The sequence below is a fragment of the Lissotriton helveticus genome, chromosome 7 (genome assembly GCF_964261635.1).
Source record: "Lissotriton helveticus chromosome 7, aLisHel1.1, whole genome shotgun sequence".
Lineage (NCBI taxonomy): Eukaryota > Metazoa > Chordata > Amphibia > Caudata > Salamandridae > Lissotriton > Lissotriton helveticus.
In genome coordinates this window covers 1,757,807,949-1,757,834,269 of record NC_136068.1, presented here as the reverse complement: position 1 = coordinate 1,757,834,269, position 26,321 = coordinate 1,757,807,949, and the positions used below count along the sequence as shown (strand labels likewise).

Genomic DNA, 26,321 nt, shown 5'->3' with positions numbered 1-26,321 from the left:
CATATGGCGCACATACATGCCCTAAGGGCATGTATGAGCGTCACAAGGCACCTTTTGATTTAAAAAAAAATGCTTTTTTAAAAGAATTCGCAACTTACCACCAACTAGAAGTTCGTGGTACTTTGCGATTCCTTAATGGCATTTTGGAATGTTTTTTTCCTTGATACATTGCATTTAAGGAATCGCAAAATTTGCAATTCCTTAAATGCAATCGCAAAATAAGGAATGGCAAATTTAGCGATTCCTTATTTGGCACCAAAAATGTTTCATACATACCATTTAGCAAAAATGGGTTCGCAAACGCCGGATTTCTGCGAATTTCGGCATTTGCGAACCCATTTTGCCTTGATACATATGGCCCTTAGACACAAGTGGGAGGAGATGGAGTCTGATGGCTAAGTTGCTTGCTTGGATAATTGAGTCCTAAGATCTACGCCGGCGTCGACCCTCCTTTAAGTGCTGTAATTTTTGGCAAAATACTAAGTAGTCCTGTAACAAAAGATGGTGTGCATTTGAGAAAAGTAATTACATTGCAATTATGTGCACACAGACGTGTCTTGAAGGCAGTTTTCATGTGGCAGGGCTGTTGATGGTGGTACGAGAAAATCCATATTTTTGCTGTATCCTCCCCGTTTTATTGTGTTTATATTTTCTAGACATCAGGATTCAGAGCCCTCGAGAGCGGCACCAAGGTTGCACATCCCACTCAAATTACACAGAAAGTGCCCTTTGAAAAAGATTGTTGTTTAAAAAATGTCCATAATTAACTCTTTCGTCTGTCAAGTGACATTACGCCCACATGTTTTGTGCAGTTGCAAAAAGTTCAAATATGTGATACTAGAGTGAAGGAAGTAATTGTCCATTTACATGTACAAGTAACTGCTTTCAAGTCTCATTTAACCTGCAGAAGACTGAAAGGCATCCTGCTAATACTGCCACATAGATAAAAAACGCTAAATTAATAAATTAGGGAAAAGAACACAAACTTCAAATGTGTAGCACATTAAGAACGTATTATTACAACATTAGTGGAACCATTTTATTTGGATTACCTTATGCCCTTTAACAGTTCTTTAGTTCTCTATTATTGTCTAACTGACACTGAGGAACTCTATTTTGCAAAAAGTATTTCAAATTCCTAATCTCCCTTCCTGTGGTTCACCTGACGTTCCCAACGTTCACCCTCAATCTCCATTGCTGCCGACGTCACCAACTGCATGGCTATAAACATCAGCCTTAAGAGAGGTAGTAAAATGATCCCTTCTACCCACGTTAAACATAAAAGAAACACATTAAACTAAATGTCTTTATGTAGGGAATCCCCTGTCAGAATACACGAATTATTCATCGAAAGAGATGGATACTGGATATAACTGAGAAGTTGGAGATGGAAGGGGTTAGGGAGATTGGGAGAGGACAATTATGGGTATGAGAAATTTGCATAATTTGCAACACAAATTTAGGACAGATCGAAATTACATATAATATCACTAAATTGGGGGAGACCCCTCTGCTGAGTGACATGTGGGTAGATGACATAAACAGGCGCGTCACTTGTGCATATACCACAACATCTAACTGACAAATATGTGTTGATCATGATAATAGGCAGGCGCGTATACCACAGTCGGGAGACAAGGAGAAATAGGGTAACAGTACACAAGCATATGCGGGGAAGCGGGAGGGGTGCCACGGGCGGGGTCAATGTTCTTTGTTGGTTTTTTCTTCACTTTTGTGGAATTTATTAGAACTAAAAGTATTCTTGCACAAGTTCACGTCTTCTGTAGTCGCACTTAAATGTACCTAAGTGTATGCGTTACATAATGTGCAATGATGACTAAAAGTTACTTAATGATAATGCTTCCAAATTCGTAGCCGCTGTTAAGACGCACCAGATGCATGTTGCAGGAACTAAGTTGATAATATTATACTTAGTAATGTAAGTCTGCTAAAGTCTAGACACTGTATCAAACGTAAGTGGTATAGAAGCGACATCGCATATGTACACACATTTTGGCAAAAACTCTATAAATTCAATAAAGAGATTTAAAAAAAAAAAATAATAAAATCACTAAATACAAATTGGTTATTTTGTGCTACATTTAAGTGCAAAATGCACCCTTGAGTCAATTTTTGGTGCAAGGATGTATTTAAACAAAGCACTGCAAATAACAGCCACATGCATTCAAAGTTCCTGTGCATTTGTTGTAAATTGGTACCAAAAACAGCAAATACATGGTTATTTTTGACTGCGAATGATGCGTAACTGCATGATGTGTTGGAATGGCAGAATTTGAGAAATTTTGTGTAACAGGTGTAATGCGGAATACCCAAAATTACATGAATTATGGCGGCGGTATTTCAACTTTTCTCAGACCTAATAACGAGATTTCTAGAGTCTACAGTGTAAGGGACTCTCCAATAGGTTTTGACAGAAAACAGTTCCTAAAAACAATAGATGGTTGACTTTGCATAAAATCAAGGGTAACCGAAGGGGATACATTTGTTTAAGTCCCTCTAGGGGCCTTGTCAATCATTGTTAGGTGTCACATTTTAAAAAACTCTGACTTGATACCCTCTTGGGCCAGAACTGCCTGTGAAAGATGAAGACAAGAAGGTTTCAGGGAAAGATACCTCCCTGCCTGATTACTGGAGAAAGGTCTCCATAGGGTACCTCCATAGCGTTAGGCTTTTCTCAGGATCTATAACTTTTCCGCAGGCCTAGTGGCACAGATTTATGCTGAGGTCCAAGGTTGTAGGGGTCCAGTTACTAACAGTGGAGTTTTATCGCCCTATGAAACTTTTCTCCTGAAGCTGGAGACTGCTGAAAGTGTCAGAAACTGGTGGAAACCAGTAGGCCAGTTGCAGCTGAACATTTCACTTCCTGAAACATCTCACCATTTGTAGGGCGTGAAGCTGCATAATAAGTAGGGCACTATTTGCCTGTTTGCACTAAAACGGGGACTGTGCACTCTATTATGATGAATGCACTGCCTTCAGGGCAGCCACAAACCTCCGCTGCACTGGTGGCACTCAATTCAGTGAAATAGGGAGCAGATACTTCAAAGCCACTCTGAATTTCCCCGTGCAGGCAGCACCCTGCTTGCACTTTGAAACAGGTAAAGAAAGGCCCCCTTGCAGGCAGGAGCAATAGATGACTGCACCCACCTACAGGTGCATAGCTCAGGGTGTCCATGGGATACCCTACAACCACTCCAGTGGATGTCCGCAGGGGGCTTACTACCATTGTGCCACCTTTTGTGCACCTGCTAAGAGCCTGTTATGGAAGTTGAAGTTGGATTGTTCCACTTGGGGCAGAGCCAAGACTGAGCAGTCTCTGTCTAGAGTGGTATAGTGGTGGAACATGATGGAGTCCGGGGGTGACATGCGATTAACAAACTATATCTCTTCTTCTCCAGAATGTGTTCCAGCACTCAGCACGATCTGCATCACACTGGTGCTATTGCTGCTGGCGGAGGCGGTCTGTTTCTGCGTCATCAAAACCATCAGGAAAAGGAGCAAAGTGGGTAAGATGCCCGGATGGGAAACACTGCTGTACACAGAAATCCTGAGATTTATCTGCCAACGTGGGAAGACACAATCCTATTTTAGGGAAAATAAACATGTGAAAGGAAAATAGTTTGCAATCAGTTCATCCTCCTTACTACATGCTAGAACAAATACGTAGGGACACCTTACATAAAAAAACACTTCCTAGAAACTAACGGCCACATGCATCAATGTTGCCGTTTGCGAATCCTTAATTGCGAAAATTAAGGAATCGCAATTAAGGATTCGCAAACGGCTATGCATTAAAAAATCGTAATTTATTTTGCGATTCCTTAATTTTCCTTAATTGCGATTCACAATTTGCGAATCACAATTAAGGAATCCCTTTCAATAGATTCCTTTGGGCCTAGAGGCCCATAGGAATGAATGTGAAGGCATTCTCATTTTGCGATTCGCAAATAAGGAATCGCAAAATGAGAATGCAATTTCAAGGGTGCAGGGGGGGTACGATGGACCCCCCTGCACCCCTGAAATGTACCTTAAAGTGCTTTTTTTCACACACACATGCCCAAAGGGCATGTGTGTGTTTAAAATGAAACGTTCAAAAATGCACTTTTGTGCATTTTTGAAACTTTTCGAAAATTACCATGAAGGTTAACTTCATGGTAATTTACCACTTCCAATTTGCGAATTCGCAATTTTTAAAAAGTCATGCATTGCATTTAAGAAATCGCAAAATTGCGATTTCTTAAATGCAATCGCAATTTCAGAAATCGCAAATAAATTGCGTTTTCATAAATTGCGAAAAAGCCAAAAAGGTTAATGCATCCCAAAACAATGAATTGCATTTGCAAACGGCCGAATTTTGCGATTGGCACCGTTTGCGAATGCAATTCAGTTTGATGCATGTGGGCATAAATGTAATAATATGACTTGAAAGAAAATATCAAATACACTAAGGAAGGTTCAACTTATGACAGTTAGATGACATCGCGCTATGCACCCACTTCCTAAAGTACTACTAAGCTAGATTCGAAATCAATATTCCATGCAAGGGCAAACATGATGTTATTGGGTAATATAGAAGAAGCAAGACCAGGCAGAAATAGAAATACGTGTGTTTCAGAATCACTCATCTTTTCAGAGACGCAGAAGACTATGGCGCAGATTGATGTTCTCACAAAGTGATGGAAAATGATGACACAACAAAGTGGTAATTAAGGGTCAAATTTATCAGAGTTGCATCGCCCTTGCACCCCGCAATGGGGTACAAGAGCGACTCAACTCTTCAGTTAGATTTATCAAGCCGTGTAAGGCCACCTCTTGTGGATTGATAACTTTAGAGTAGCTCAACGCAGCACAAATTGCTGCGTTGCATTACCCTGCGCCAGGGAGGTGTTCCATCGGTGGAGCGTGAGTGTTCCTACGCATACACTGGTGGATTGTGGCGCATTCCCAGATTTACCATTCCTGATAGACCTGGGAATCTGTCAAAACCCTACCCATCCTCAGGTGAGGCATAACAAGGAGAAATTTCTTTATTTCTTTTCATGTTTTCCTTCTAATGTGTGCTGCATAGTGCATCACACATAGAAAGAGGAAAATGCCTCTGAGGATTGTTTTTGTGCAAGGAGGGACACCCTACTGTGCGAAACCACTCCTGATTACAATGCAGCCACCCGTGCACCATGGTGCAAGACTGCCTGTGCTGGCGCTAGGCAGCACTTTGTGCACCCGCACAGGGAAAAGACAGGAATGCACCGTATAATGTTAAATGCAGTGTATTCCTGCCTTTTATCTATCATGCAACAAAGCAAGGTGGCTTGCGGTGCTGCATGATGTTTTGATAAGTATGCACCTTGCTTTCCAAAAAGCACACACTCACCTCTGAAACGAGACTGTGCATCATGTAAGGCAGAAATGTTAGATCCCAGCATAGGGGATGACAGCGGCAGCAGCCCAGTCTTTGTACTGTGAGTTCTCCGTTACGCATCGCTGCCCAGCACACTTGATTGCTGCACTGCTTGAGAAATCAGTAAATATACTTTATATGTTAATTTTAAATAAAGACTACTTTATGTGAGAATGGATGTGAAGCCCAATAAATGAATAAGAACACACTGTTTTTTTCCCCATTAAAGGTGAAAAGAGTATGAAGGAGGCATCAGACAACATTGCTATGGACCCTAGTTACCAGGTGACTCTTTCTGTTCGTCTTCTTTACTTTTACGTTGTACTCTGAACCCGAGCTGTTTAAAAGAATTATAGGGCATATTATCAAAGGGGTTTATCTCCGCTTTTTTGGCTTTAAAAGCCAAGAAAGAGGAGATAAAATTATCTTCCTATTACCAAGCTGTCGCTAACACCAGTTAGCGACAGCTAATAGGAGATAGCGACCATCTTGGGCCCCGCTTTGCATGTCAGTGATATTTATCACTAATGACATGCAAAGTGGGCGTGCCAAGATGTTAGCGACTGGAAACAGTCGCTAACATCGCTATCTCCTATTACCAACTTTTGGAGATATTCGCGCTAAGCGCGAATATCTCCAAAAGCTAACACCTGCCCTGAGCAGTTCTTAGCCATGTTATCCAATGGGAGGTGGATAACATGGCTAAGAGCATTTGCTCGATAATGCATGAATATCGCTGACTTTTCAGCGATATTCATGCATTGCGGCCGTTTTTTATCGCATTTGCGATAAACCTTGCTAATAGCCATTGATGTGGCCATTGATGATAAAGCAGACGTTTTATATGAAACACATAAATACATGCACATTTTTTAAAAGATGTATTTTATATATCGCTGACTTGACCCGAAAGTATTGGAGCGCTTTATATGAGCACCAGTTACACAAGGACACATTCATTGTCTGGCAGGCACGTGTACGTTAAGTGATTTGCCTAGAATCACAGGATGCTAAGCCGACGCAGAGGCTTGAACCTGCTTTCGCTGCTCCACAGTCACCAGCTCTGGCCGCGAGGCCACATCCTCTCTCCTACATTAAAAGTGGTAAACACCGTTTACAACGCGGTGTTTACACCGCAGTGCCTTTACAATGATGCCATTACAACGCAAGTCGTTACAACGACTTGTGCTGGATGGCGCTGTTGGGCAAGGAATGTTGTAATTTTATATTCCAACACCTTCCCTACTGTTACGTGGACTGGCGTTGGAATATAAAATTATAATATTCCAAAATCTGCGCCCTCCAACGCAAGTCGTTGTAACGACTTGCGTTGTAATGCCCGCGTTGTCAAGTACCGCGATCTTTTAGATCGCGTTGTACTGACATACATCCTTAAAATTACTTGATACGTCTACAAAAGATTTCTCTGAAACCTAACTGCCTAGTGTGGGAAATAAATTCTAAAAACGTTGAAGGGAATGGAATAATATCTGACATTGGCTTAATAACTATGATAATTGCTCAAAAAAGAGAACAAGCAGTGCAAAACTATAAAATGACAATAAAGTTGCAATTATGGTCCTCTCTTATGTAATTGAATCGTGAGTGATCAGAACAAGCAGAAAGCAAAGACGAAGATGTGAAACAAATCAACCCATGAGGTATATTTAAAAGTTTTAGAATGATTATTGAATACAAGCAACATTTTAAGATGATCTACGATAAGAAGTCAGAGAATTGGTGTATGATGTCTTCTTGAAGGCTTAGACAGAGAGAAAGGTGAGAACAGATAGGGAGGAATTAAAAAGTGAATATACTTCAATACAATGGTTTGGTGATATTATTGACACCTGTAGAGAGACACCAGGTCTCTCCCATAAAATGTATCACAATCACACCTCGTGGCAGGGCGCGACCAGAGGGGATAAAATAGTCAGATAAGTGTTTCAACCATTTTTACCTTGTTTACATGTTTTTCACCACAACGTGAGTTTCGACCAAGTCCCAGAGGGTCACATGTTGATGACTCATGAATGACACAGAAAAATGTCAAAGGACATTGTCAACAGGCTGGTTAAATATTGTCAATGTGATCTAAAGAACGCAAGTCTGGGCTTCCAGACTCTTTGTCTCAGTGATGGGAGTGTTGCAGGGCTTGGCATACCCCTTTCATGGAAGAGGAGGATGGACTTTTTCAGTATAAATGGGTTGATGACGTATGGTCCAGTAGTTCACCTAACAACCCGCATGCCTATGTGACATGAGTTTGAGAACTGTGCTGTAGTGCGCAATGGGAGAGAGGAGATGAGGAAGTGTGTTTCAGAGGCACAGCTAAAAAAACGAAATATTCTGTAACTTTCCTCTGCTTAAATGAAAATGAAATGCAAGGTATGTAAATTAGGGGGAAATGCACTATTGTGCATTATGAAACCTCTATTAGTTAATGCAATGCACTAGAGAGTCACAGAATTGAATCCTAGTTGACGCTGTGTAGAATAGTGACTTTGTGTATGTGTAGTGCTACAAGAACCCAGTCTGTGGCAGAGAGCACTGTCAAAATGTTAGAAATTATTTCAAACTTGCATTATTCACAGTAGAATATAGGCTGCAACAAAAAGAGCAAAACGATTGAAAATAAAAAAAGGTGTTTCAAAATATATATTCTAATAATACCCAGAATGTGCATAGTGGAATTTCTTTTATAACTGTCTTTTAAAAGCACACACTTCACAGCTTACAATACATCTCCCTTACAATACCGCACAAAAGAATAAATGTGTGTCAACATGAATCTTGATTCAATCAATTAAATTCAATGGCGGCTTCAGAGCACCCTTTACATTTGCAGAATCGAATTGTGGCACACATGTGCATTTCTTTCAGGGAAGCAGGCACCCTGTCTGCCCATCCACCAATGGAGTCTCCCCACCTTACACTTCAGCAGAAGGATTTCAAATGTTGGAAATAACCATCCAGGGACGGTCATTTTTTTCATAAAAAGTAGGGGAACTTTTTGCCAAAATGAATAAATATGTGCATGTCGTTCCCTTCAGACCACCCTTCCCCCCACTACGAATGAATAGGACACAGACTCCCAAATTGCCATTGGCACAGAAAACACTTCCTCCACGTGGGTGACACCACCTCTTTTTTTTAAGTTTAAAGTTTATTGAAGAAGAGATTATAGCATACATAAAACGAAATCTCAAGTAGTCAAATTTACAATGAAAAACTTCTATGACTATTAAAAATGGGAAAGCGAGAGGAGGGAAAGAAAGAAGGGAGAGGGGCAGGGGGAGCAATACGAGGAAAAAGCATTACCTGAATCACAATTCTAATTCAACAACATTAGTATGATTAAGTATAATATGAAATATAAACACAATAATCCATGAGAAGGAGAAAGGAGTACTATCGGAAGATATTCAACAGGAACATAAAATAAAAAGACAACAAAGAAATTATGGAGGTTTCCTAAATTCATCCGAAGTGTTAGCAATAGTGGAAGAAGCTAAGGCTGAGGACCTTAGATATGAAGATAAAGGAATCCATAAAATATCTATTTTAATGCATAAAGAAATAGGGGTGACATTGCCTGTATCTAATCTATGATGGAAACAAACAGCATTCCATCAAGCCCTGCAGGTGACTTTCTCAGCTTGTTTCCAGTTGGAAGTAAGTAGGTGTAGGGCTATCGCTAATAGCAAATCAATTATTGAGGGGATTTGGGTAGGGTATGGCCAGGAGAGAGATAAGGAGCCCAAAAAGATGTTGGAAATGGAAAAGGGGATTTGGGTATTGAAAATGTTATTAATTTGGGACCAGACTGAATGCCAAAAACGGGAAAGAGAGGGGCAATCAAAAAGCATATGCTTTAAATTGGCTGAAGAGCCTTTACATAACCAGCAGTCTGAGTGGAGGTCTGAGGAAAAGGAGGCTAATTTCATTGGAGTAAAAAGAAGGCGTTTGTAGATAAAATAGAGGGTCGGAGAGGTGTTAGCTGCTATTGACGTTTTATGAATTTTTAACCACAATTTGTCCCAAAAAGGAATAGACCAACATTCTACAAGATCCTTTTCCCAAGCCAACTCACATTTGCTCTTGGGTGTGTAAGAAGAGAAAAAATACATTTCTATAAAGAGATGACGCCGAAGTAGTAGAAGACAATAAAGGAAAGAGATTGGAACATTTGGCAGGAATATTGGGGGTGAGTGGCAAGGAATGAAGATAATGTAAAAGAGGGGGGAGAAGTGAGTCATAGTGAGATTTACAAGAAGAAGGTAAAGAAAATTGTAATTGAAGAATCGAAAAAGAGAGAGAGAGATTATTAGATATTAGTTGAGAAATCCAGAGTAAACCTTTGGTTCTCCATGTTTTCCAATAAATGGTACGGCCCTTAATACGCAATAAGTGATTATGCCAAATAGGTTGATGATCTAATAAAGAAAAAGTAGGGTAGGAGGACGGAAGAAGAGGAATTAATATTTTACATGTATGGGATATCACTTGAGGACGAAAAGGAGAAATATTGTAAGTGAAAGTAAGAGATTCATTAAAATGCACTGGAGCTATAAAGTATTTCTCAATATTCAACCAAATAGGAGGATGAACACTATGATCCTGATCATGAGAGAGCCAGCGAGAAGATTGCCTCAAGGAAAAAGCGTAATGATAAGATTTGAAATCAGGAAACTTGAGACCACCAGAAAGTTTATCTGCTTTGAGAGCATTATGAGCTATTCGAGGAGACCTATTCTTCCAAAGGAATTTATTTAAAATAGAGTCCGTTTTTTTAAAATAGAAACCAGGTATATGGACTGGGATCATGGATAAAAGATAGAGAATAAGCGGAGAAAGCATCATCTTAATAGACTCTAGACGACCCCACCAGTAGAATAAAAGTGGATGCCAATGGTCTATAGATGCAGATAAAGTTTTCGAAAGATTATCAAAATTTTCTTTCAAAGTTTCTGGGATGGTAGGAGAGAACAACATTTAAAGGAAGAACTTCACATTTATCGGAGAAGTAGAGGGGTTGGAACAATAAAGAAGGATGTCATCAGCGCAAACAGACATTTTAACATGTGTAGTATCAAGTTTAAAACCAGAAATTCTGTCATCTAACCGAATTTTTGTTAAAAAAGGCTCCAAGGCAATTATAAATAAAAGGGGGGATAGGGGACAACCTTGACGAACTCCTCGAAAAAGAGAAAAGTATTTAGAGGATTTGCCATTAACAAAGATGGAGGCTTTCGGTCCTGAATATAATAAGGAAATGAGAGAAATTAATTTAGCAGGGAACCCAATCCATTTAAGAGCTTGGAACATAAAGTCCAATCCAATCCTATCAAATGCTTTTTCAGCATCAAATGCTATAGCAGCAATGGGATAATTAAGGGAAGAGGCTTTACTTAGAATATTAAAGAAAACCCTGGAGTTGTCTGAAGACAATCGACCTTTGACAAAGCCAGATTGTTCCGGGCCAATAATATTGGGGAGGACAGGGTCAATACGAAGGGCTAAAATCTTTGCAAAAATATTATAATCCAAATTAACCAAGGAAATCGGGCGGTAATTTTTACAGAAAGAGGGATCTTTATTATCCTTGGGGATTAAACAGATCACGCCTTCTTAAAAAGAATCTGAAGAAGCACCGTTCTTTACAAAAAACTGATAAAGCAATAAAAGATGGGGAAGTAATAAGGAGGTGAAGTAAGAATAGAATTCCATATTAAAACCATCTGGGCCACGTGCCTTACCCCTGTTTAATTTTGAAATAGCATTTTTAATTTCAGATAATGTGATGTCCGAGTCTAATGAGGTAAGATCTGTGTCATGTGCGAGAGGGGGGAGAATGGAGTGAGGAAAGATAGAGGTAAGTGCATCAGAAGAAGGTTGTTGCTCTGGTGTGTATAAATTCTTATAAAAAGAAACAATTCATTGAGAATATCATCATCTTTTAATAATGAGACGCCAGCATTGTTACGGATGGATTCAATTTTAGTCCTCTCCCAACGAATCTTTAAAAAATTTGCAAGTAGTTTACCCATCTTGTTTTGGCCTCGATAATAAAGGGCACTGCTTCTTAGGAGATAAGAGGAAGCAGCTTCTGTAGAGGACTTATTAAAAGACAATTTTACTACATTAAGATTCTTTAGAGAGACCTCAGAGTTAGAGCGATAATAACAATATTCAATATGCTTAATTTTGGCTAGTAATTGGGTATGTTTGTTTTCAAAAAATGTATTTTTCCGTGAAACAAAATTCATAATAAAACACCTAGCTGCTGCTTTAAAGGAGTTCCAAATCATTACTGGAGAAGAGCTTGGAGTAGAATTAATAGAGAAGAATTCAGTTGCAAAAGATGTGTATTGGCCTGTGAAGTTAGGATCTGATAATAAGGAATTATTGAAACACTATCTACCAGCATGAGGGGAAAAGGTAACAGATCAAAGTCCACAGAAACTGGGGCATGATCTGATATTACTATAGAGCCAATTTCAAAATGTAAGATGAATTGGGACAAAGGTTTACTGAAGAAAAAATCATCTATTCTGGATTGTGAGTTATGAGGGGGAGAATAAAAAGTATATTCTTGTAAGTCCGGATTACAAAGCCTCCAAATGTCAGTTAAAGCTTTGCGGCGTATGGCAGAAGTGAATTGCAAGTGCATCCTGGTATTAGAGAATTTTACAGAGGAATGTCGATCTAGGATGGGAGCGAGTACCTGGTTACAGTCACCTACAAAAATAATATAATAATCATCAAACATGACAAGCTTATCCGAAATCAGATTCCAAAACATATTATCAACAGTAACAGGAGCATAAACGTTGAACAGTACTAAGTGCATGTTATCAATAAGTAATTTAACAATTACCTAACGACCCTCAAGATCGTTCTCCTGATGAACTACTGAAAGTTGGTGTTTTTATGACATAATATAGATAAGCCATTTTTCTTTCCTAAGGCGGGGAAGAGAAAACATGACCCACCCAACCTCTTTTCAGTTTAGCTGTTTTCAACCTCTAAAAAGTGAGTTTCCTGAATAAAAGCAATATCAGCATTTAATCTAGCAAGATGTGATAACACGTGTTGTCTTTTTATAGGATTATTAACTCCTTTAACGTTCCAAGTTAAAACTCTAAATGAAAACGGTTAAAATTAACATGCACAATTAATACAGAAGCCTCAAAATAGTATCTGTCAAATAGAACATAAACAAGAATGATTTTAAAACAGGTAAGAAAATAATGCCGGATTCTATAGCTAACAGGAACATGTACAATTAGTCTAAAAACAGATAAAGAGGAATTGTGAAAAACAATATAAGCGACGTATGAGCAAACGCGGTAAGCCCGAAATGCTCTGGAAGTGGCCTAGCCCCGAATGGCAACTAGGACTCCAACATGCACTACTTATTGAACAATTCAAACATTCAATTCAATTTTTTTTTTAAATGAATCAATTCTCTTTAGTTCAGTTCTATCACATAGGCTTATCCTATATTTATATGGTGGTTTTTTGAGCAGCAAAACATACAATCTTACAACATATTTAGAATACAACGTTACTACCTAGATAAACGTTATTACCTAAATAAAAATGAAAAAAGAAGTCCAGAAGGAAAAATAGATTCAGGCTTAAGTAGGGAAATAGGATAGAGAAAAGAGGTATAATGATAAAAGGAGTATTAGGTAATATAGAAGGAAAGGGACAGCGAAAGAAAAGAGGAATGAACAATAAGAGGAACAACGGAGAGATCAGAAAAAAGGAAAGAAAAAAGCAGAACATAAGGAAAAGATTGAAAAAAGAAACATGAAATAGTATATAAGAATAAAATAATTGAAAGAGAAGGGAGAGAACAAGAGAGGGGAAAAGAACATCTGAGAGATAAGGAAATACAGAACATGAATGCAATTTAATTCCAGAAAATGACAATAAAAGAAGACGACAAAAAGACATAGCACAAGTAAACAATGAGACTGGGGCAGGTGGAACCACATGAGGAAAACAGCACACCGGACCAAGGACTCCATAGGAACACGCAGCGGGAAAGGAACCTCCAAGTGAAACGTGAAGACATAATAAGTGAAGGGAACACGAAACCGCATCTAAAAGAAATTAAAAAAAGGGATGTAACAACTGAAGATACAATAAAATGAAGAATAAGGTACAAAAATTCAAGTAATCAAATACAGAATACAAAAAATAAGAGACAGTGGGACATATTAAAGGAAAATATCATGACGAAAAATCATGTCATAACAAGAGTAAAGGCAATGTCTACTATGGTAGAGGAATGTCCATTGAATCAGATCTACAAGAGTCAAGAAATTGTTGGAGCATCATTGGATCTTCATAGGCCGTTGTTTTATTATTCTAAGTCACTTTAAATAGGCATGGATGGAACAAGCGATAGCAAGCGTTTAGTGACCGAAGAGCAGGCCTCATTTCCAGAAATTTCTTACGGCCATCAGCGGTGATTTTGGCGTAATCTTGGCCAAAGAAAAGATTGGAACAATTCTAAGTGATATTCCCCTTCTGTTTGGCAGCTTGTAAAACCTTGAGCAGTTCAGTATATTCCAAAAAATACAAGATAACACCTCTAGGTTTTGCTGATGAGGGAGAAGAAGCAAGTGAACGGGATGGTGGACCCAGAGTATGTGCTCACTGAATACTCAAAGATGTAGAGTTTGGAAGACCCAGGAGCGTAGGTAAGAAAGATTGGAAAAAGTAAATGGCGTTAAATCCTTAAAGACCTTCTGCAAGCCCATATATGCGTAGATTATTGCGCCTATTTCGATTTTCTAAATTTTCAACTTGTTTTTTGAGGTCTTGGATTTCTCTTTGCATACTAGGGACTTGGTTAGTGAAAACCTGGGCTGAAGCAATTGTCTGTTCAAGATATTCCACCTTTTGTTCTGAGTGCGACCATTTATCCTCGAGATTCTGAAGGCGGGAATTCGTTTCTGTCATGTAGGGTTTGAGTGCACAAATTTCCTCAAGCAAAAGTTCCATAGAAAAAGAAGAGGCTGTGTTGGTCGGAGATGGTGGATTTGTTTTAACTCGCTTTCCTGATGTAGAAGTAGAAGGTGACTGTAGTTTGGAAGAATTGTTGGCATTTTGACGAGAAGTAATAGAAGAAGAGCATTTTGAGGTGAGAGTGTTACTTGAAGTATCTTCCATAGACTCTTGTAAGGGTTAAAATCCTCCAGAAGTGTTTTGGCGGTATGGTTTTGCTGAGGAGAAATGCGATTGCCACAGGGCATTGCCATTGTAAAAAGAGAGCAATAAAAATACAGAGCAGATAAGAACTTGATAGCCGAAGCAGAAAACTTCCTGAAGCGAAGAGGCGAAATGCTGTGGCAAAATATTTGAGTCAGAATATCAGTACCATAAAAAGGTAAATAATAATCTCACTGGAGGTGAACTACCAACAGAATGTGGTGAGAACTGACCAAAAAGTGTGGCAGGCAAAAGATTAACACGTAGACAGTGTGCTGGAGGAATAAAAAGGAACAAAAATGCAAACACTTGTCAAATTCAGAAAACACTGTTTCTCCAATCAGTTAGATAACACCACAATCCATGCATGCACTTCATAAAAATAAGAGCTTGTAGGGTAGAGAGCAAAATTCAGAGGCAAAAGAGGAAAATATCACCTCAAAATGACATTGAAAATGAAACTCAGTCGAAAAAGTGCAGAAAAACGTAAATAATGGAGGAAAACATCTTCATGGCATGAAAACCATGATATTAAGGAGAGAATGTGGGACAAAAACAAGGTAGGAGCGTCATTAGCGCAATTCCATTATGGGCTCTGAGGTAAACAGAGCGCTCCTCGGACGATATGTTACAAGCGCGACCCTCTGACGGAAAGAAAATCTGAATAAAATCCCTTCCGTTTACCGTGTTCGGCTATAAAGCCTTCAACAGGAAACAGCAGGCATTTTGACGGCGAAAAGGCAGCGTCGCTGTCCGGGAAAGCAGCGGAGACAGCTGGAGAGGCTTCGTCCCTGCTACGGACTGACAGAGACTTCCAGACCAGCGGCCATTTCCCTTGGCGCCGTAACCACGCCCCCAGGAGGCACCACCTCTGATCATAAGCAGTCATGTCTGCTAATTGCAGGGACGGTATAGTAGAGGTGCAGACTTTAAGAGGAAAGAGACTTTCATAGAGGAGGGGCTTTCAGAGGATAACTTCATCATCCCACAGAGTCTTCCCAAACAGATTGCCATCTGACCCCTTTTTACCTGCTAGAGCAGTAATTTTTAGCCTTTTCATTGCCTACCTAAACAGTAAAGATTAGAAGAAAGCACTTTCATAATAACCCATGATTGATCAAGTAAATAAAGAAAGAGAGAACAGCCAAGTTGAAAATTGATACAGGCTATTTTCTCTAAAGTTCTTTTCAAGTATACTGTCTGAGCCTATGCTGACTCTTAAAACTTATACACTTTTCCGGTACTTTCCTTTTGCAAAGGTGACTCAGAAGTGACAGAACAGTGAAAGTAATTTGATGAACTTTTTACAAGAATTTGTGCCCATTTAACAATTGGTCTACATACTTTGGAAGTGATTGAGACTTGGTTTAATGTATGGCTGAAGTAAACAGTCTTAGTTTGGAGATGAAGGGTGATACTCAGAAGGGTTGGGCTGAGGGAAATGAGAAATGGGAGCGGAGCCTCTAAAAGTGGCTTGAGGATTTTAGCTGTAACAATCAGCCCATCGGATCAGCCCTTGACACTTCTGTGCTTCATAAAAAGTGTGGGTGGAGGGAGAAAGTGAGGGAGCAGCAGGAAAGAGCCAGTAATAACACAAATGGACGAAAATAGTCCCTCAGATGCAGAGTATAACGTGTATATGTAAAGAACACGTTCACCCAAGGGTATCTTGAGACTGAATAACACGTTTATTGCTACCCACCTTAATGGCTCTCATGTTATCCTCAGGAGAATGAAAAGGTGAGTGAACCCAGCAGGTTTTGAACCTGAGACCTTGAGGTCAAACACAAGCCCCTTCAGTGGACGCATTAGTCCTCTAAGCCACCAGACCCGGATGTGCAGTGAAAAGTCTGACAGCAGTGGAAGAATACATTGGCATCCATTCAAAACATGGTAAGCCCGAAATGCTCTGGAAGTGGCCTAGCCTTGAATGGCGACTAGGACTCCAACATCCACTACTTATTGAACAATTCAAACATTCAATTCAATTTTTTTTTTTTTAATGAATAAATTCTCTTTAGTTCAGTTGTATCACATACGCTTTTCCTATATTTATATGGTGTTTTTTTGAGCAGCAAAACATACAATCTTACAACATATTTATAATACAACGAAAACTTTTTTTTATGCAATAACCCAATGCATTTCGAGACGTGTGGTCCCTTCGTCAGGAATATTCTGTGGAAAGAAACGAAACGTCTCAAATGAAGCACTTTGAATCGGTTTTAAGAGTACAACACTTACGTGATTCTTAGGATGCACCTAGCAACCCACACCACGGTGTTGTGAAATATTAGTGATTGGCAACTGCACTTACTCTCAGTTCTCAGCTCTATGCTGGGGACCAGGAAAAACAAATAAATGAAAACTTTAAATGAATTATAAGTCACATCCACCTGATCGGCTCTATACAATATCAGACCTTCCAGCTAAGTTTCACAATTCAACATACCTGTAGTTCAGTAATTAGTTCCACTACTGAAGATTTCAAACGATTAAAATAATATAAACGAGCACCTGCTAATTACAGAACACACCTTCAGAAAAAACCTTTAGATTAACTGTCCTCTTTAAATGCTAGACAATGCGTTCAGAAGTTAATTACCAAAGCTCACCCTGTAGGTGCTATCAAGGAATTCGAATGATGCAGTGACCAGGATTTCTTTCCATTAAAATTGAAATACCAATTTCATAAGGTCAGTGAACAGACTGTAACAATAATGCTGCCGACTAAAACCAAACAAATGCCGAAGAAAATGACCTCCAAAACGTTCCACTGAAGCCAACAAGTGTAAATCTGAAAATTACTTCAGTATTCAAAAGCTCCAGATGCCACCTGCAAAATCAGAGAAAATCATGAGGAAACAAAGCTCCCTTTCGTTTTAGATCTAGTGCTACGCTCCTACTCTAAACTTACCCAAGCCTAGGCATACGCGATAAAAGAGTAAGTTCCACACAGAAGGTTATGAGGAAGCAAAGTTTCCGTTTGGCGACTGGAAAGGAGCTCGGGAGATGAGCTCCGCAGGCTTGGGATCGGAAATCCGATTATCCCAATTTAGCCTCTTTTCGCCAGAAAGTACCTGTGCAGAAACGAAACTGGAGTAAACTGGATATATAGCAATTGAAAGTAATTGGAAGAAACGTACCTACGGCTTGGATGAGAGGGCTCAATCGATAAGCTGAAGGATACTCCCGGCTGCGGCAAAAAAGAAGAGGGGGTCCAGAGGCTGGAAATTCCATTGAAATATCGGTGTCCTGATATGACCCGCTAGTACCCTGCATTGGTGCCTGACATCGGCTGAGGGCAGTGGCAAGGCGGAGGGTAGATCCAGGAGCCCCCTGCCCTACACTTGAAATTCATCGCGTCCCCCGCATCGGCTGAGGTCAGCTGCGACTTGAGGCAAGGCGGAGGGCAGATCCAGGAGCCCCCTGCCTCTACAATTGAAAATACTCATGTCTCCTGCATCGGGGGCACGCAGCAGGAGCAGCGGAAGCAGCGGTATGAGCCGGTGCGCTAAGACGGGAGGCCCTGGCATCTCAGGAAGTCCGGGGAGAGGAGACAGCGGAGCAGAGCCGGAAACCCCCGGCATCTCGGGAGGCCGTGAAATGGAGGCAGTGGGGCAGACTGGTGGGCAGAGCTAGGAGCCCACCGTCACCACTGGGGGACTGGGAAGCGAGTGAAGTCAAGAGGAGACCGCCCGCTACGAAGAAAAATAAAACTAATGGTGGCGGGATATGCGACGCGAGGTTGAAAGCCTTGGACGACGTCGCTAAGGCAGGAGCACGTCGGGAAGCTGGTCAGCTTTTAGCCTCTACCCTGCAAAGGAGCAAAAGCACAACCCGCCGCCCCTCCTCCTTTGCATCCTTCGTTAGAAATGCGAGGCTACACGGACTCGGCAGGAGGGAGGAATGGGATGAAAAACAGGAGGCATGAACACTGCAGAAGGTGGGAGAAAAGAAGGCAACCGCATTCAGGACTGACGGTGAGGCACTTTGCTGTACCCGTAAATGATGAGGGACTTTGCTTAATTTACTTTGGTCGTAAGGATGCTAGTTGTAGGTGGCAATAACTTTTGTAGATTCTATAGTTTTTATAGACACTTCCTGTAAGTGACTGTTCAAGGAAGTGCAGCCACCATTTTGCGAAGTTACTTAGCTGCTTTGTTTGTACTAAACTCTGTCTCTGGGCAAAATGGAGTAGAAAGAAAATAGAGACAGGACTTGAGTACCTTGAAATCTTCAGATGTCTTCAATAGTAGGTCTCATGAATAAAAATGAACAGAGGACTACACCAGGGAGAAGGTGATATAGAAATAAACAGAGGACTAAGTCACTCAGGAGAATCGGTATCACTAACAGAGACACAGGACTGCACTCCAGGTTATACTACTATCTCTAAAAATGCCTCCAAAGCCTTTAAACACAACATTCTCAGATCTAATCCAGAAACACTTATATTGGACCCTTCCTTTTATATAAAAAGGGGCACGTTTATTAACGACTTTATCTTCTTTACTACGAAAACGGCCAAATGGAGAAGTGCAATAAATAACCTACTAAAAATTCAGGAAACAAAAAACATTCCATATGGAACGAAGTTTCTCATTACCCCCTCTAGGAATTGTAAGGCTACATTAAATATTACGTGTTATAGAAATGGCATGCTTCCTATTCAAGTGCCCAATAAAGATCTGGAACGCTTTAACGAAATTTTCTGAACACTAAAAAACCGCGTCCTCAGCAGCTCGACTCTAAAAAGAATCCATCCTAACATTAATTCCCAAGCCAGTATAGTACCACCTGGGAACATATCGACTAATCCAATCAACCTACCCAAATTAAATCGACAGACTGTAGCAACACTAATGATGAAATTCAAACTTTACATCAGGAAAACAGTAATTCACAGTCTAATGCTAATGGTAGCGCTCTAGCGCCTATCAGTAGAAACACCCATATTGAACCTCAATTATTTCGTCAGGATCACAATTACTTGAGTGATAAGGAATCTGAATCCGTCAAGGCTATAGAATCACAACAGACGGATCTTGCTTTGGCGTTTAAAGTCATATCACCCGATGTGGTACAACGTCTTTGCATTGACTCTAATCGAGGAGTAGACAGGGACAAAAACATACACCTAGCAATGGTTCCCCGAATCTCGAATTGAGCTCCCATCCTACCCCTAACCCCGTTATAGACCCTTTTTGGGAACAGTCAGCAGGGTGGAAATCTCACAGGTCGATCAAGATCAAGTCATCGAGAATGGAGGAACTGTCCCTAGCATAATATAACATGCTCAGATCCTACTGGGATAACCAAAGTAAACCTTCCTAAAGAGTCTCCCACCCAACAAGCCACTAGCACCCCGATAGATTAGACTCTGTAAGGATTAGAACCCTTCAAATTAATAGTGATCTCATAAACCTCAGCTCACAATCTTGCAAAACTTACAAAGCCATGGTCGCCGCCATTAAAGATATGAAAAACCTTCTGTGCTTGTCTGAAAAATGGCTTGCAATTTTTTTTCAATCTTCCTCCCCTGAAATTCAAGTTAAACACCGTTCCACCCCAATGGCGTTTTCTAATAGAATTTACCGCCCACGCACGCAACTCAACTATCTGACTGATAGTAAGATATTATCCATTGTGTCTACATATGAACCCACTCCTACCTTTCAAACTACGATACAATACAATACAATTTGTAAAGCGCACTACATACCCGTGAGGGTCTCAAGGCGCTGGAAGAGGGGAGGGGCTGCTACTGATCGAAGAGCCAGGTCTTGAGACGTCTTCTGAAGGCCAGCAGGTCCTGGGTCTGTCATAGGTCGGTAGGGAGAGTGTTCCAGGTCTTGGTGGCGAGGTAGGGGAAGGGACTGCCACCGGCGGTGGTTTTCCGGATGCAGGGAACTGTGGAGAGGGCGAGTTTGGCAGAGCAGAGGCTGCGGGTGGGGGGGGTAGAAGCTGAGTCGGTCGTTGAGGTATGCTGGGCCGGTGTTGTGGAGGGCCTTGTTTGCATGGATGAGGAGTTTGAAGGTGATCCTCTTGTCGACGGGGAGCCAGTGCAGGTCTCTCAGGTGGGGTGTGATGTGGCTGCGTCGTGGGACGTCGAGGACCAGTCGTGCCGCAGCGTTCTGGATGCGTTGCAGCCATATCCGGAGCTTGGTTGTTGTTCCTACATAGAGTGTGTTCCCGTAGTCCAGTCTGCTGGTGACGAGGGCGTGGGTGACGGTCTTTCTCGTGACGGAGGGGATCCATTTGAAAATTCTGCGGAGCATTCGGAGGGTGATGAAGCATGACGTGAATACTGCGTTGACTTGCTAGGTCATGGAGAGGGTGGAGTCGAGGATGATCCCAGGTTACGTGCATGGTCAGTGGGTTCGGGGGCAGTTTCCAGCGATGTAGGCCACCAGGAGTCATCCCAGGCTGAGGGGGTGGGGCCGAGGATGAGGACCTCCATCTTGTCTGAGTTCAGCTTCAGTCTGCTGTGCTTCATCCGTTTGGCGATGGCCTTCATTCCTCTGTGGAGGTTGGCTTTGGCGGTGTGGGTGTATTTGGTGACGGATATGATCAGCTGGGCGCTGTCGGCGTAGGAGATGATGTTGAGATTATGTTGCCGTGCGACGCGGGCGAGTGGTGCCATGTAGATGTTGAACAGCGTCGGGCTGAGGGAGGATCCCTGTGGGACGCCGCAGATGATCTCGGTGGTCTTGGAGCGGAAGGGTGGGAGGCGGACCCTCTGGGTTCTGCCGGAGAGGAAGGATGTGGTCGAGGCCTGGGATTTCTCTTGGATTCCGGTGTCATGGAGGCGTGCTGTTAGGGTGCAGTGGCAGCCCGTGTCGAAGGCTGCTGACAGGTCCAGAAGGATGAGGGTGGCTGTTTCTCCTTTGTCCATCAGGATCCTGATGTCGTCGGTGGCGGCGATGAGGGCGGTCTCGGTGCTGTGGTTGCTGTGGAACCCGGACTGGGATGGGTACAGGATGTTGTTGGCTTCGAGGTATTAAGTCAGCTGTCTGTTGACAATCTTTTCCGTGACTTTCGCCGGGAAGGGGAGCAGGGAGATGGGCCGGAAGTTCTTGAGGTCCTTGGGGTCCGCCTTGGGTTTCTTCAGAAGGGCCTTGATCTCGGCATGCTTCCAGCTCTCCGGGAAGGTTGCTGTCTCGAAGGAGGCATTGATAGTTTTTCGGAGGTGGGGTGCGATGGCTGCGCTGGCTTTGTCGAAGAGGCGGTGAGGGCATGGGTTAGATGGGGTTCCGGAGTGGATGGAGTTCATGGTCTTGATGGTGTCTTCGTCGCTGAAGTTGGACCAGGCAGTCAGGCGACTGGTGCGGGTTGCGGGGGTGGTGGTCTTGGTGGTGGGTGTGTCAGTGTTGAAGCTGTCGTGGATGTCGGTGATCTTGCGGTGAAAGAAGGTGGCCAGTGAGTCGCACAGTTCTTGTGAAGGTGAGATGTCATTGGTGTTGGAGCTGGGGTTGGAGAGTTCTTTCACGATGATGAAGAGCTCTTTGGAGTTGTGCGCGTTGTTGTCTAGGCAGTCCTTGAAGGTGGTCTTCTTGGCGGTCCTGATGAGTTGGTGGTGACTGTGGGTGGCGTTCTTGTGGGCTGTGTAGCTGTCTGGTGTGTGGTCGCGGAGCCATTTCTTCCCCAGCTTCCGACAGGTGTCCTTGGAGGTCCGGAGGTCTTCGGTGAACCATGCGGTTTTCTTGTTGGTGTGATTGGTAGCGGTGGTCTTGAGTGGGGCGAGGGTGTCGGCGCAGTCATTGACCCATTTTTTGAGGTTGATGCCGGCGGTGTCGGGGTCGTTGGGGTTGACGGGTGGTCTCAGGGCGAGTTGGTCCTCGGTGACTTTGCCCCAGCAGCGGCGTGGCAGCTGTTGGGTGCGGTGGTGTGTGGTGGGTTTTCTGAAGGTGAAGTGGACGCATATATGGTCGGTCCACTGGGGTTCAGCAGTGTGGTTGAAGGAGACGTGGGGATTTGCGGAGAAGATGGGGTCCAGTGTGTGTCCGGCGGCGTAGGTGGGTGTCGTCATGAGCTGTTTGAGTCCGAGGTTGTCGATCAGGGCGGTGGAGTTGGCGTCATTGTTATCCTTGAGGTGGAAGTTCAGGTTCCCGAGGAGGATGTAGTCCATGGAGGTGAGGGCGTGGGTGCTGATGAGGTCGGCGATGGCGTCGCTGAACTGTGGTCATGGTCCGGGTGGTCTGTAGATAAGTGCTCCCATGAGGGTGGTGTTAGAGTCGGTGTGGATCTGGAAGTGCATGTGCTCCGCGGTGGTGAGGGTGTCGTCGGTGTTGGTCGAGACTCTGAGGGTGTCATTGTGGATGATGGTGATTCCCCCTCCCACTCCATTGGTGCGGTCTCTGTGGGATATTTTGTAGCCTTCTGGGATGGCTGTGGCGATATCTGGTGCCGAGGTAGCGTTCAACCAGGTCTCCTTCAGGAAGGCGATGTCCGGGGTGGTTGAGTCTAGGATTTCCCAGAGTTCGATGGCTTGCTTGCGAGCGGAGCGGGTGTTGAGGAGGATGCATCGGAGGTGGTTGGGTTCTATGGATGATGGTTTGGTAGGCCGGATGATGGTGAAGCTGCAGTTCCGGCAGGAGAAGGGCCCTTGGGTGCGCTTCGGAGTGGTCCAGTAGCAGGAGTGATCTCGTCCGGCGTTGAGTGCGTGGAGGGTGCTGGGGTCGTAGTGCAGTCTGGTCTGGTGGCGGCTTTGGGGACCAGGGGTTCTGGCGCTGAGCGTGGTCCAGGCGCGGACGGGCACAGACGGTCTTGCCTTTGGCGCGCCTTCGGCACACAGTCAGCGCGCCCGCTGCGTGTGTCCGCTGAGTGCGTCCGCTGCGCATCCGGGCGGTGGTCGCCATTTAAGGTGGCGAGGGAGCAGCAGCTGGGAGTCGGGAGCGGGGCGGCGGCGGGGCGCGCTGGAGAGCAGAGGCGAGGCGCAGCAGGTGGAGCTGGCTGGCAGTCAGGGAGCGGCTCGGCCTACAAGCAGGTCAGGAGTCACCCCGATCGCCTGGCAGCAGTCACCTTTGAGGCGGCTAGGGAGGGAGGGGCAGCTGGAAGGTGGAAGCGGGCAGCGAGTGGGGCGTGGCCTCAGGAGGAGGCGGCGGGAAGGGAGGCGAGGTACAGAAGGCAAAAGGGGGGTGGAGGGGATGATGAACGGTGCAGAAGCAGCAGAGTACAGTTGGGAAAGAAAAATAAAATATAAAACAGTTGGGAAAAGAGGAGTTAAATACAGTCAGAAACAACAGATGGCTAAGCTGTGGCAAGTAGCAGTGGCAGCGGTCACTGCGGGCGCGAGTTCGCGTGCTGGAGAGCAGCGGCGAGGCATCAGCAGGTGGAGCTGGCCGGCGGTTGGGGAGTGACTCGGCCTGCAAGCAGGTCAGGAGTCACGATAGGAGATAGGAGAAAACAGCAATATTCAAACTATCATAACGAACGCTGGTAGAACTTCTCAGGCAAACATTAGAAGGATCAATGCCAACAATCTTAGGAAAGGGTCACTAATGCCCGAAGAATCTTTGCCACCTTTGAGCATGGCGCAGACATTTTTTCGCTGCACTCTACTCAACTGTCGCTCAGCAAATAAACATGCGGCAGACATAGCCGACCTCATCCTCAACCATGAAATTGACATAATCATTTTAACTGAAACATGGCTGTCTGACTCTTCGTTGCCCTGGCTAGACCTATTAGTCCCCCTGAACTACCAGATTCTGAGGCAGGACAGAATTATCAGGAAGGGTGGAGGCATTGCTTGTATACATAGATCTGACATTTCCATCACAAAAATACAGGCTGATCCTTTAGAGTCTTGTGAATATCTAGGCATGTCCTTAAGATAAGCAGATAACCAGAACTGTAAACTCCATGCACTATACCACCCCCCGGGTACTAAGACCAAATCCATCAACCAGTTGATAGAAATCATTACTACTAACTCTAATCTGCAGACTTACGATATTTTCTTAGGAGACTTCAATATTCTTTGGGAGAAGGAAGATGATACTCAAATCACCCTATTTAAAACATTCCTGAATGGGCAATCTTTAGTCCATGGATGTCATCTCCCCACCCACAATAAAGGATCCATCCTAGATTGGATCATAGCTATGGAGAAATCAATTAAGAACATTGTAATCACACCCTGCGATTGGTCGGACCCCCACATAATTACATTAAAAATTCCCCTCAGACAAACTAAATCTTCGACACTATTAAACCCAAAAGCGGACTAGGGACACTAGAGGAATTAATATGGAAAACATAGCTGCGTGCCGCGAAATTGATCTGCAGCCACCCAAGACCATGATTGATGTCAACGACCTTATGCTGCATTATAACAAAGCAATGTCCAGCATTATTGAGGACATAGCCCCGCTAAAACTGAAAAGGATTTCGGACAAAGACAAAAACCCGTGGTTCAATGGTGCCCTAAATGAATAAAGAAGGTCACTGAGACTATCAGAACGTAAATGGCGACAACACCCCTCTTCACCCCATTTAACCTTACTGAGACAATCCAGGAAAGCGTATAATAAAAGCACTATTAAATCAAAAAAAGAATTCTTCAGGACAGAATTGGATAACGCAGTAAATAGACCTAGGAAACTATTCAATCTACTTAAAGGTCAATCAAACAAGTCGGCCAAAATGGCTCCAGTTACTTCCAAAACAAACTTAAATAGCGAAGGTTTCTCGGTCTTCTTTAAAGACAAAGCTAACACATTGGAGGGGGAACTCAAAAAAGCTGCTGAAGACATTGAAATGGAGAAGGGCATGGGAGATAAGGTGCTGGATGAACAAGACTCAGTCAAACCTAAAAACAATGCCAGATGGTCAGATTTTATACCGGTCACTGAATTAGACATTTCAATGATCATGTCGACCACAAAACCAAACAATCACTATAATTATCCTCTATCGGTGAAAGGCTGGTCCTCCATAAATCACCTGCTAATCCCGTCATGGACTAAGGTCATTAATGCCTCATTATCACAAGGCCAAATACCGGCCTGCGTAAAGACAGGGCAAGTCATCCCGCTCCTAAAAAAACCGACTGAGAACCCTTAGATCCGAACAATTTCAGACCGGTAACCAATATTCCCATGTTGGCCAAAATTCTGGAAAAATGTGTCCAACAACAACTGAGTCTACACATCTCTGATTTCAAGCTTTTAAATGATTGCCAATCCGGTTTCCACCCAAACCACAGCACGGAAACTGTGATTCTTCACATAGTAGATGACGCTTTACGGGCTCTCGACCAGAACGAAACATGCCTATTAATCTTGTTGGACCTGTCGTCAGCTTTCGACACGGTGAACCATGCCAATATACTAGATCGACTGAAAAACAGAATGAGATTTGAGGGTACAGTGCTAACCTGGTTCAGCTCCTTCTGGAGAATAGTTCGCAAAAAGTAATTGTCAACCAAACCCTGTCAAGCGCAACCAATAATACTATAGGAGTTCCACAAGGTTCAACGCTCAGTTGTACAACAAGGTCGAGTCGACTGATGATATAAAGACAATGAACATAGCTCTGACGAGAACACTTCAATGGCTAACCAAGAACCACCTAAATCTAAATCCTCAGAAAACTGAATTCCTTCTGATTTCACCACAGAAAAGCAAAATAATAATAACAGAATGGTCCAACCTCATCACTGCTC

At 43.0% G+C, this 26,321-nt stretch overlaps 1 pseudogene; it reads left to right on the top strand.

Annotated features, from left to right (window-relative positions):
- Window positions 1-25,093, top strand: part of LOC144769687 (sialic acid-binding Ig-like lectin 13) — a 126,285-nt pseudogene extending 101,192 nt beyond the window's left edge.
- The last annotated feature ends 1,228 nt before the right edge of the window (window positions 25,094-26,321 follow it).